We start from the raw sequence: 9,343 nt of genomic DNA, 5'->3' as shown, positions 1-9,343 counted from the left end.
AGCCTGGGGTTTCGAACAGGCGACCTCAGCATTCCAGGTCCAGGCTTTATCCACTGCACCACCACAGGTCAGGCTAGAAGACAAGTATTCCAATAATTGTCCATTAATGTGTCTATTACATGCCAGGAACTGTGCCTAGCACTTTGTATATATTATCTCATTTAATACACAGAGCATTCCTATAAAGTGACATATAATTAACATCCTCTTCTGGGACAGAAATGCAGAGGAACTTATCCAAGATTATATAGCTAATGAGTGGTAGGTTCAGACTCAAAGCCCACTAAGTCAGAGAGCAGAATCTGTGCTCTCTCACCTCCCACCACTCCAGAGAGTACCCTGAAGCTCTATTGTGATCATGTCATCTTTGGGTAAATGCAGTCAGTAGTAGGCACCTTTTAAAAAATGCAGAAATTCTGAAACGAGTGTGTGGGAGTAATCTATCAGTATTTAAGTCAGTACAAATAATTTTATCAGCTTAATATCATTTCCTCAAGTACCTTGGCACCTCCATCTAGGCATGTTCAAGGGGTTTGAGGTAGGTGATAGTAGTGGAATTTTTAAAAAAAACCTTTTTTTAAAAAAAAAATATTTATTTATTTATTTATTACAGAGACAGAGTGAGTCAGAGAGAGGGATAGACAGGGACAGACAGACAGGAACAAAGAGAGATGAGAAGCATCAATCATTATAAAAAAACATTTTTTTAGCCTGACCTGTGGTGGCACAGTGGATAAAACGTCGACCCAGAAGTGCTGAGGTCGCCAGTTCGAAACCCTGGGCTTGCCTGGTCAAGGCATATATGGGAGTTGATGCTTCCAGTTCCTCCCCCCCCCTCTCTCTCTGTCTCTCCTCTTTCTCTCTCTCTCTCTCTCTGTCTCTCCCTCTCCTCTCTAAAATGAATAAATAAAAAAAAAACAAAAAAAAACATTTTTATTGAAATATAAGATACACAAAAAGGCCCTGGCTGGTTGGCTCAGTGGTAGAGCGTCAGCCTGGCATGCAGGAGTCCCGAGTTCGATTCCCGGCCAGGGCACACAGGAGAAGCACCCATCTGCTTCTCCATCCCTCCCCCTCTCCTTCCTCTCTGTCTCTCTCTTCCCCTCCCACAGCCAAGGCTCCATTGGAGCAAAGTTGGCCCGGGCACTGAGGATGGCTCTATGGCCTCTGCCTCAGGCTCTAGAATGGCTCTGATTGCGGCAGAGCGACGCCCCAGATGGGCAGAGCATTGCCCCCTGGTGGGCGTGCAAGGTGGATCCCGGTTGGGCGCATGCGGGACTCTGTCTGATTGCCTCCCCATTTCCAACTTCAGAAAAATACAAAATAAATAAATAAATAAATAAGATACACAAAAAGTGCAACAATCAGAAATGTAAAGTCTGGCCCTGGCCAATTGGCTCAGCGGTAGAGCGTCTGCCCTGCATGAGAACACACAGAAGAAGCAACCATTTGCTTCTCCACCCCTCCCTTCCCCTTCTCTTTCTCTCTCTCTCTTTCTCTTTCTCTTTCTCTCTCTCTCTCTCTCTTCTGATTCTGCAGCCATAGCTAGATTGGTTCAAGCACACTGGCCCCAGGCACTGAGGATGGCTCCTTGGAGCTTCCACCTCAGTTGCTAAAAATAGCTCGGTTGCCGGCAGGGCAGCTCCAGATGGGCAGAGCATTAGCCCTAGACGGGGTTGCTGGGTGGATCACAGTTGGGGTGCATGCAGGAGTCTGTCTCTCTATCTCCTCTCCTCTCCTCTCAACTTGAAAAAGAATAAAAAAATTAAAAAAAAAAAAAAGAAATGTATAGTCCTTAAGAATTTTCACAAACATATGTAAATAACCAGTAACATTACCAGCTCTCCAAAAGCAACCCTTGGGCCCTGCCCCAATTCTACCAACTCCCTCCTCCCCTAAGGTAACTTCTATCTAGACTACTTTTCTTTTCAATTGATTTTAGAGAGAGAGAAACATCAATTTGGTGTTCCACTTATTTATGCATTCATTAGTTGATTCTTGTATGTGCCCTGACTGGGACTGGTGCCACTGCCTGGTCAGGCTTTTTTTTTAATTTTTATTTTAAGTAAGAGGAGGGGATATAGTGAGACAGACTTTTGCATGTACCCCCGCTGGGATTCATCTGAAAACCCCTGTCTTGGGCTGATGCTTGAATCAACTGAACTATTTTTAGTGTCTGAGGCTGTCCCACTCAGACCAACAGTAGCTATCCTCAGTGCTGGGGCAACACTGGAACTAATCAAGCCACTGGCTTTGGGAGGGAAAGAAGGAGAGAAGGGGCAGAGGAAAGGGGAGAGAGTAAGTGGTTTACTTCTTCTGTGTGTTGTGATGGGGAATTATACCTGGGAGATCCATATGCTGGGCTGACGCTCTATCCACTGAGCCAACTGGCCAGGGCCTTATTTTTCTTTTATAAAAATTATTTTGGGGCGGAACTGACAACCAAACCAACATCTTCTGAGCATCAAGAGGTGTGGCACGTGGAAGTGAGCTGGGCAAGAGATTTTTAAAAATTAAAAGAATAATTTATTGAACATGCTGTTTCTCCCCTTGTTCTTTTTATAAACAACATGTATAAGTAAATAACTAATGGTATATATTCTGGATATTGTTCTAAGTACTTTCAGTATTTAATTTATTTAATCTTCAAACAACCATTAGGTACAATTGTTTCCATTTTATATATGCAATTCAAATCTAGTATACCCTTGTTGGGCAGATAAAATGTATTATGCTCACTTTGTTAAAGAGGCCATTGTCCAGGTGATATTAATGTGTGTTGAGAATCGTTGTAGCCTGAGGCTTGGTTTTGGGATTAAGCCTTTCCCACCCTTTTTTGCTGTGGGGCGGCGGTACAATCCAATTGTGCCTCAGAGAAGTGACTGTATTAGAGACTTCCCTATTTTGTATATTGGATTAGAGGTTGTGAAGCTACAATATAAAATGGGGGCGCTCTTGGTTCCTGGGATGATTAGCATGAGAGAGCAGAGGGAGCAGAGCAGAGAGCAGGAAGAGGCCATGTGGCCAGGAGAAGCAGCCAAGATGGCGGAGTGCTGAGTGAGATGCCAGTTTGTGCAGAGTTTGTATCTGGGATAAGGAAGGAGATGGGGAACTGAGGAGAATAAGGCTGGTGAGCTAGAAACCTTTGATTCTAGGAAACTTGGATAAGTCAGTGGCTTTGTGAGCACTGAATGTGAGTGGGTTTTGGAGCCCAGTGTGTGTTTTTCACTTGCCTGCTGGGTGCAAGCTAGAATTAAAGACTATGGCCCACCAGTTTGTGGCTCCATTGTTTCTTTACCGACTATCCGAATCCAATGCGAACCTGCATGGGCCGGGCTGCTTTGATGGTGGCCCTGGTCCTGGCTTCTGGCTTTACAACCCTGTAGAGCCTCTACATTATGAAGATTTTCCCCTAGCTGTATATATACATCTCCACACCTTTGTATGATGTCAGTTTATTTAACAAGTTCCCTATTGATAGGCATTTAGGTTGTTAGGAATAATTTGTTATTACAAATAGTGTTGCAATGAATTTTCTAGGCATATTATCTTTTTTTTTTTTTAATTTTTAGATTTTACTTATTGATTTTCAGAAAGAGAGGAGAGAGAGAGAAAGGGGTGTGGGGAAGAGCAGGAAGCATCACTAGTAGTAGATGTTTCTTATATGTGCCTTGACCAGGCAAGCCCAGCCACCTCAGCATTCCAGGTTGTCTCTATCCACTGCGCCACCACAGGTCAGGCTATTATCTCATTCTTGTGGGAGTATATCTATAGGAAAATTCCTAAAAGAGAAATCGCTGAGTCAAAGGAATGCGCATTTTAATTTTGGTTGATGCTGCCAAGTTGCCTTCCATTGGTGAGTTTTGCCTATCTGATGAAACTGGTATTTCATTATAATTTCAGTTTGCATTTCTCTTATTATGAACGAAGCATCTTTTCATATGTTTAAGAGCCATTTTGGTTTTCTTTGTTGTGAACTGTTTGTCATATATTTTTCTACTAAGTTGTTGGTCTCCTGTTACTAATTTGTAAGCACTCATTTTTTATTAAGATAATTATTCCTTTGTCTGTAATATGTGGTGCATATGGTGGGGTTTTTTTTTTTGTATTTTTCTTAAGTTGGAAACGGGGAGGCAGCCAGACAGACTCCTGCATGTGCCCGACCGGGATCCACCTGGCACGCCCACCAGGGGGCATCGCTCTGTTGCAACCAGAGCCATTCTAGTGCCTGAGGCAGAGGCCATGGAGCCATCCTCAGTGCCGGGGCCCAACTTTGCTCCAATGGAGCCTTGGCTGCGGGAGGGGAAGAGAGAGACAGAGAGGAAGGAGAGGGGGAGGGGTGGACAAGCAGATGGGCACTTCTCCTGTGTGCCCTGGCCTGGAATTGAATCCGGGACTCCTGCACGCCAGGCTGACGCTCTACCACTGAGCCAACCGGCCAGGGCCGGTGGTTTTTGTTTGTTTGTTTGTTTGTTATGGTGGTTGTTTCTTTCTCTGTGAGCATGTATTTGTGTGTGGCTTCTGGGTTTTGCAGCATACTCAGGACTTCCCACTTCAAGATTATTTTAAACAACCTATATTTTCTTCTAGTGCTTCTGAAGCTTATTTTTTAGTGGTTCATTTTGAGTCATCTCAAGTGTATCTTTTTTTTTTTAAAGATTTCTATTTTTTAATTTTTTTAATTCATTTTAGAGAGGAGAGAGAAAGGGAGAAAGAGGACAGAGAGGGAGAGAGAGAGGAGAGAGAGACAGAGAGAGAATGGGGGGAGGAGCTGGAAGCATCAACTCACATATGTGTCTTGACCAGGCAAGCCCAGGATTTCGAACCGGCAACCTCAGCATTTCCAGGTCGATGCTTTTATCCACTGCGCCACCACAGGTCAGGCTCAAGTGTATCTTGTGAGATATGGATCCAAATTATTTTTTCAAAATGGCTCTTCACCAAATATTGAATAATCTATATTTTCCAGACATTTATGGAATAATCTCTATGTATTCCTATATATTATTTCCTTTGTCATATACTTTATCTATAGATGTATTTGGGTTACTCTAGATTCATTTGGGTTTTTCTAGACACATTTTTCCTTGCTCAGCACCTGGGGAATTGGTCTAGATGGCTCTTATTCCCCTTTTGTAATTACAATAACTAATTGTGGTTATCATTCCCTTCCCCCCATGTCAGTTGTGTGAGCACAGGGGTCTTGTCTGCTTTATTCATTACAGTATCCTCAGCACCTTAGCACATAGTAGCCTCTTAATAAATAGCCATTAAATAAACATGGGAGCAAAGGGAAAGATTCTAGTAAAATTTGTAACTGGAGGATTTGGTGGATGAAGAAGTTATTAACCATACCTGGGGCACAGAGGGGGAAAATTCTAACCTCAGTTTTCTAAGAATGGAAAGATAGAATGGGAAAATAATATTTACTTCACAAGTCCTTTTGTAGGGTTAACTAAAACTAAGAAGAATGCCTAGTAGTAGGCAAGTTCTGTAAATGTTGGTTATGCCTCCTCTCCTTCTCCCTAAATTTTTATTAATACCTGGGGGAGGAAGCAAAGAAGAGAAGGTGTTTGGACCTCTTTAAGACACAAAGAGGTGGAGGAAGCCCCTGTATTATGAAAAGGGTGAAAACAATTTTACCTTCCCATTCAAATGGCTGTGCCTGAACATTGGTCTAACGTGCTCAAAAAACCTGGGTGGGACATGGCGGTTGCCGCCAGACATTTTCAACCAATGGGGTCGCCCAAGGGAGGCTCCACAGATGTTGGGACTGGGGTTTGGGGAGGCTGGGGCTTGAGGAGGCTCAGCAAGCCCAGCAGGGAGCCTGATTTCATGCGGAGGCCACAGGCAGGGTCACAGGCTGGTGCACTGCTCTCCATTCTCTTCAGAGGCCTCTCAGCAGCCGCAGCGGGCAGGGAAAGGATCAGATCCTGGCAGGATAGAAGCCCCTTTGTCCTCGGCGTGGAGGCGCCGCAATTGCAAGGCTGGAGAGTGGAGCCGCTGGCACCCGGCTGGCTGCTGAAGCGGGAGGGGACGTTTCCTCGCCCGCCCGGGTGGGGTAGTGACCTCGAGAGGTCAGCTGGGTGGGTCTTCCCATTGGGCCCTCCCATAGCCCAGAAAACATTCCACTGTCACCTAACACTGGCGCTGCTTTTGTTACAGCTGTCTAAATTTGCTTCTTCTGGAGGTAAAATTTAATTCACCAAGGGTTGACTGGGCCAAGAGGAAGAAAAAGAACCATGAGCTCCAGTTTTTACACCCAGGGAGCTCACACTTATGGAAACAAAGTGTCCCCAGTTTGTCCTGAAAGAGCTAAGGGGCGGTATAAGACAGTACAGTAGGTGCCAGGGAGGACAGAGAGGGAGAGAGCTACGTGGGTGGGAGCCATCTATGCAGAGTGGAGGCGTGGAGATATCCCACCCAGGGTCTGGAACTGTGGAGGTGCCACATGGAAAAGAGGTCTGCAGTGCTTACTGGGCAAAAACGTAAATGAAGAGTAGGAAGAAATTGCTAAAGCCAAAGACCATAATCCAGTTCAACAAACAAATTTTCAATGTGTTATTTACAGGTGTTAGCAGTAGTCTTTTATTCAAATAAAATATCAATATATAATGTCAATATGTACATGGTTGGAAATAATATATTAGAACCTCAAAACATTTCAATCTTCGTTGTTAGGAAATACTTCCGTTCACGTAAGAAACATCCAAACCTGCCTTGGTGGGTGGTTCAGCTGGTTAGTGTCCTCCAGATACCCAAGGTTGAGAGTTTGAGCCTGGTCAGGGCACTTATAAGAATCAACCAATGAGTGCATATGTAAGTGGAACAACAAACCAAAGTTTTTCTCTTTCTCTCTGAAGTCAATAAATAAAAAAAAAGAAAGAAATGTCCAAACCTGTAGAGCAGGGGTCAGGAACCTATAGCTCACGAGCCAGATGTGGCTCTTTTGATGGCTGCATCTGGCTCACAGACAAATCTTTAATAAAAAAATAATAACGTTAAAAATATAAAACATTCTCATGTATTACAATCCATTCATTTCCAACTGCTCATGTTCATGGTTGCGGGTGGCTGGAGCCAATCACAGCTGTCCTCCGGGACAACACCAAACTTTTATTGGATAATGCGTAACGTAAACGGTTATTGTATGGCTCTTACGGAATTACATTTTTAAATATGTGGCATTCATGACTTTCTCTGCCAAAAAGGTTCCCGACCCCTGCTGTAGAGATTTTTACGAGTTTGTTTGAGCCGAACTGGTGACAATGCTAGGAAGCAGGATCTCAAAGGATCCAGAGGGTGAACTCTCACTCCCAGGAGCACACCCACACTTTCTTCCTTCTCAAGCATGCATTTTCTAAGCTCTAAGGGACCCCATGAGACCTGAAACCAGGGGAGCAATGGGCAACAGCAGCTCAACCAGGGCTAACCCACTGAACCTCTCTCCAAGGCTCCCTTTCTCTGACTTCCCAGTGAGCCATAGCAGGCCCGCCTAGTCTCTCTGGTTGCTTCTTCTAAATCCTTCCTTGTTTCACTGTCCCCAGCTTTAATAAATGTACTCTCAAAAAAAAAAAAAATAAATCAAATCCTCTGGAGAGTGACAGTTATGCAGTTTCTTTTTCTTTTCTTTTTTATGTGTGAGACAGATAGAGACAGACAGACAGAGACAGACAGGAAGGGAGCGAGATGAGAAGCATCAATTCCTCATTGCGCCCTAGTTGTTTGTTGATTGCTTTCTCATATGTACCTTGACCAGGGGCAACAGCTGAGCCATTGACCTCTTGTGTAAGCCAGTGACCTTGGGCTCAAGCTGGTGAGCCTGCACTCAAGCTGAATAAACCCATGCTTAAGCTGGCAACCTTACTCAAGCTGATGACTTTTGGGTTTTGAACCTGGCTCCACAACTTCCCAGGTCAACCCTCTATATACACTGCGTTACTGCCTGGGCAGGTTATGCAGTTCTTTTTTATTTTTATTTTTTTACAGAGAGAAAGAGGGATAGATAAGGACAGACAGGAATGGAGAGAGATGAGAAGCATCAATTATTAGTTTTTCGTTGCGACGCCTTAGTTGTTCATTGATTGCTTTCTCATATGTGCCTTGACCATGGGCCTTCAGCAGGCTCAGTGACCCCTTGCTCGAGCCAGCGACCTTGGGTCCAAGCTGCTGGTGAGCTTTGCTCAAACCAGATAAGCCTACGCTTAAGTTGGTGACCTGGGGATCTCGAACCTGGGTCCTCCGCATCCCAGTCTGATGCTCTATCCACTGCACCACCGCCTGGCCAGGCCCTTTCTTTTTTTTTTTTTTTTTTTTTTTTTTTTTTACAGAGACAGAGAGAGAGAGTCAGAAAGAGGGATAGATAGGAACAGACAGACAGGAACGAAGAGAGATGAGAAGCATCAATCATTAATTTTTTGTTGCGACACCTTAGTTGTTCATTGATTGAGTTCTCATACGTACCTTGACAGCGGGCCTTCAGCAGACCAAGTAACCCCTTGCTTGAGCCAGCGACCTTGGGTCCAAGCTGGTGAGCTTTGCTCAAACCAGATGAGCCCGTACTCAAGCTGGTGACCTTGGGGTCTCAAACCTGGGTCCTCTGCATCTTAATCTGACGCTCTATCCACTGTGCCACCACCTGGTCAGGCAGAACTAACCACTTTTTTTGTTGTTAAAATACTTTATTTATTGATTTTACAGAGACAGGAGAGAAAGGGGAGCATGGATTGGGAAGTATCAACTCATAGGTGCTTCATGTTAGTTGTTCATTGCTCGCTTGTTGTATGTGCCTTGGCCAGGGCAGCCCAGGGTTTCGAACTGGCAACCTTGGCATTCCAGGCCAAAGGTTTATCCACTGTGCCACCACAGGCCAGGCAGAACTAACCACTTTTGACTGCCACTCACTGATCCTACTTCTGCTCTGTGGAGCAGCCTCTGAAATATTACCTAGACTGATAGTATTTGTAGTAGGCAGAGTAATGGCTCCTAAAGATGTCCATTTAAAAAGAAAAAATAGATGTCTACTTTGTGGCAGAGAGAGTCAGAGAGAGGGGCAGATAGGGACAGACAGACAGGAAGGAAGAGATGAGAAACATCAATTCTGTGTTGTGGTTCCTTAGTTGTTCATTGATTGATTTCTCATATGTGCCTTGATTGGGGGGGGGGGTTATAGCAGACCGAGTGACCCCTTGCTCAAGACAGCGACCTTGGGCTCAAGCTGGTGAGCCTCGCTCAAACCCAATGAGCCCGCGCTCAAGCTGCGACCTTGGGGTCTCGAACTTGGGTCCTCCGCGTCCCAGTCTGATGCTCTATCCACTGCGCCACCGCCTGGTTAAGCAGATGT

The sequence above is a fragment of the Saccopteryx bilineata genome, chromosome 4 (genome assembly GCF_036850765.1).
Source record: "Saccopteryx bilineata isolate mSacBil1 chromosome 4, mSacBil1_pri_phased_curated, whole genome shotgun sequence".
NCBI lineage: Eukaryota > Metazoa > Chordata > Mammalia > Chiroptera > Emballonuridae > Saccopteryx > Saccopteryx bilineata.
The sequence above is the reverse complement of the archived record's forward strand: the minus strand, read 5'-3'. Positions refer to the sequence as shown.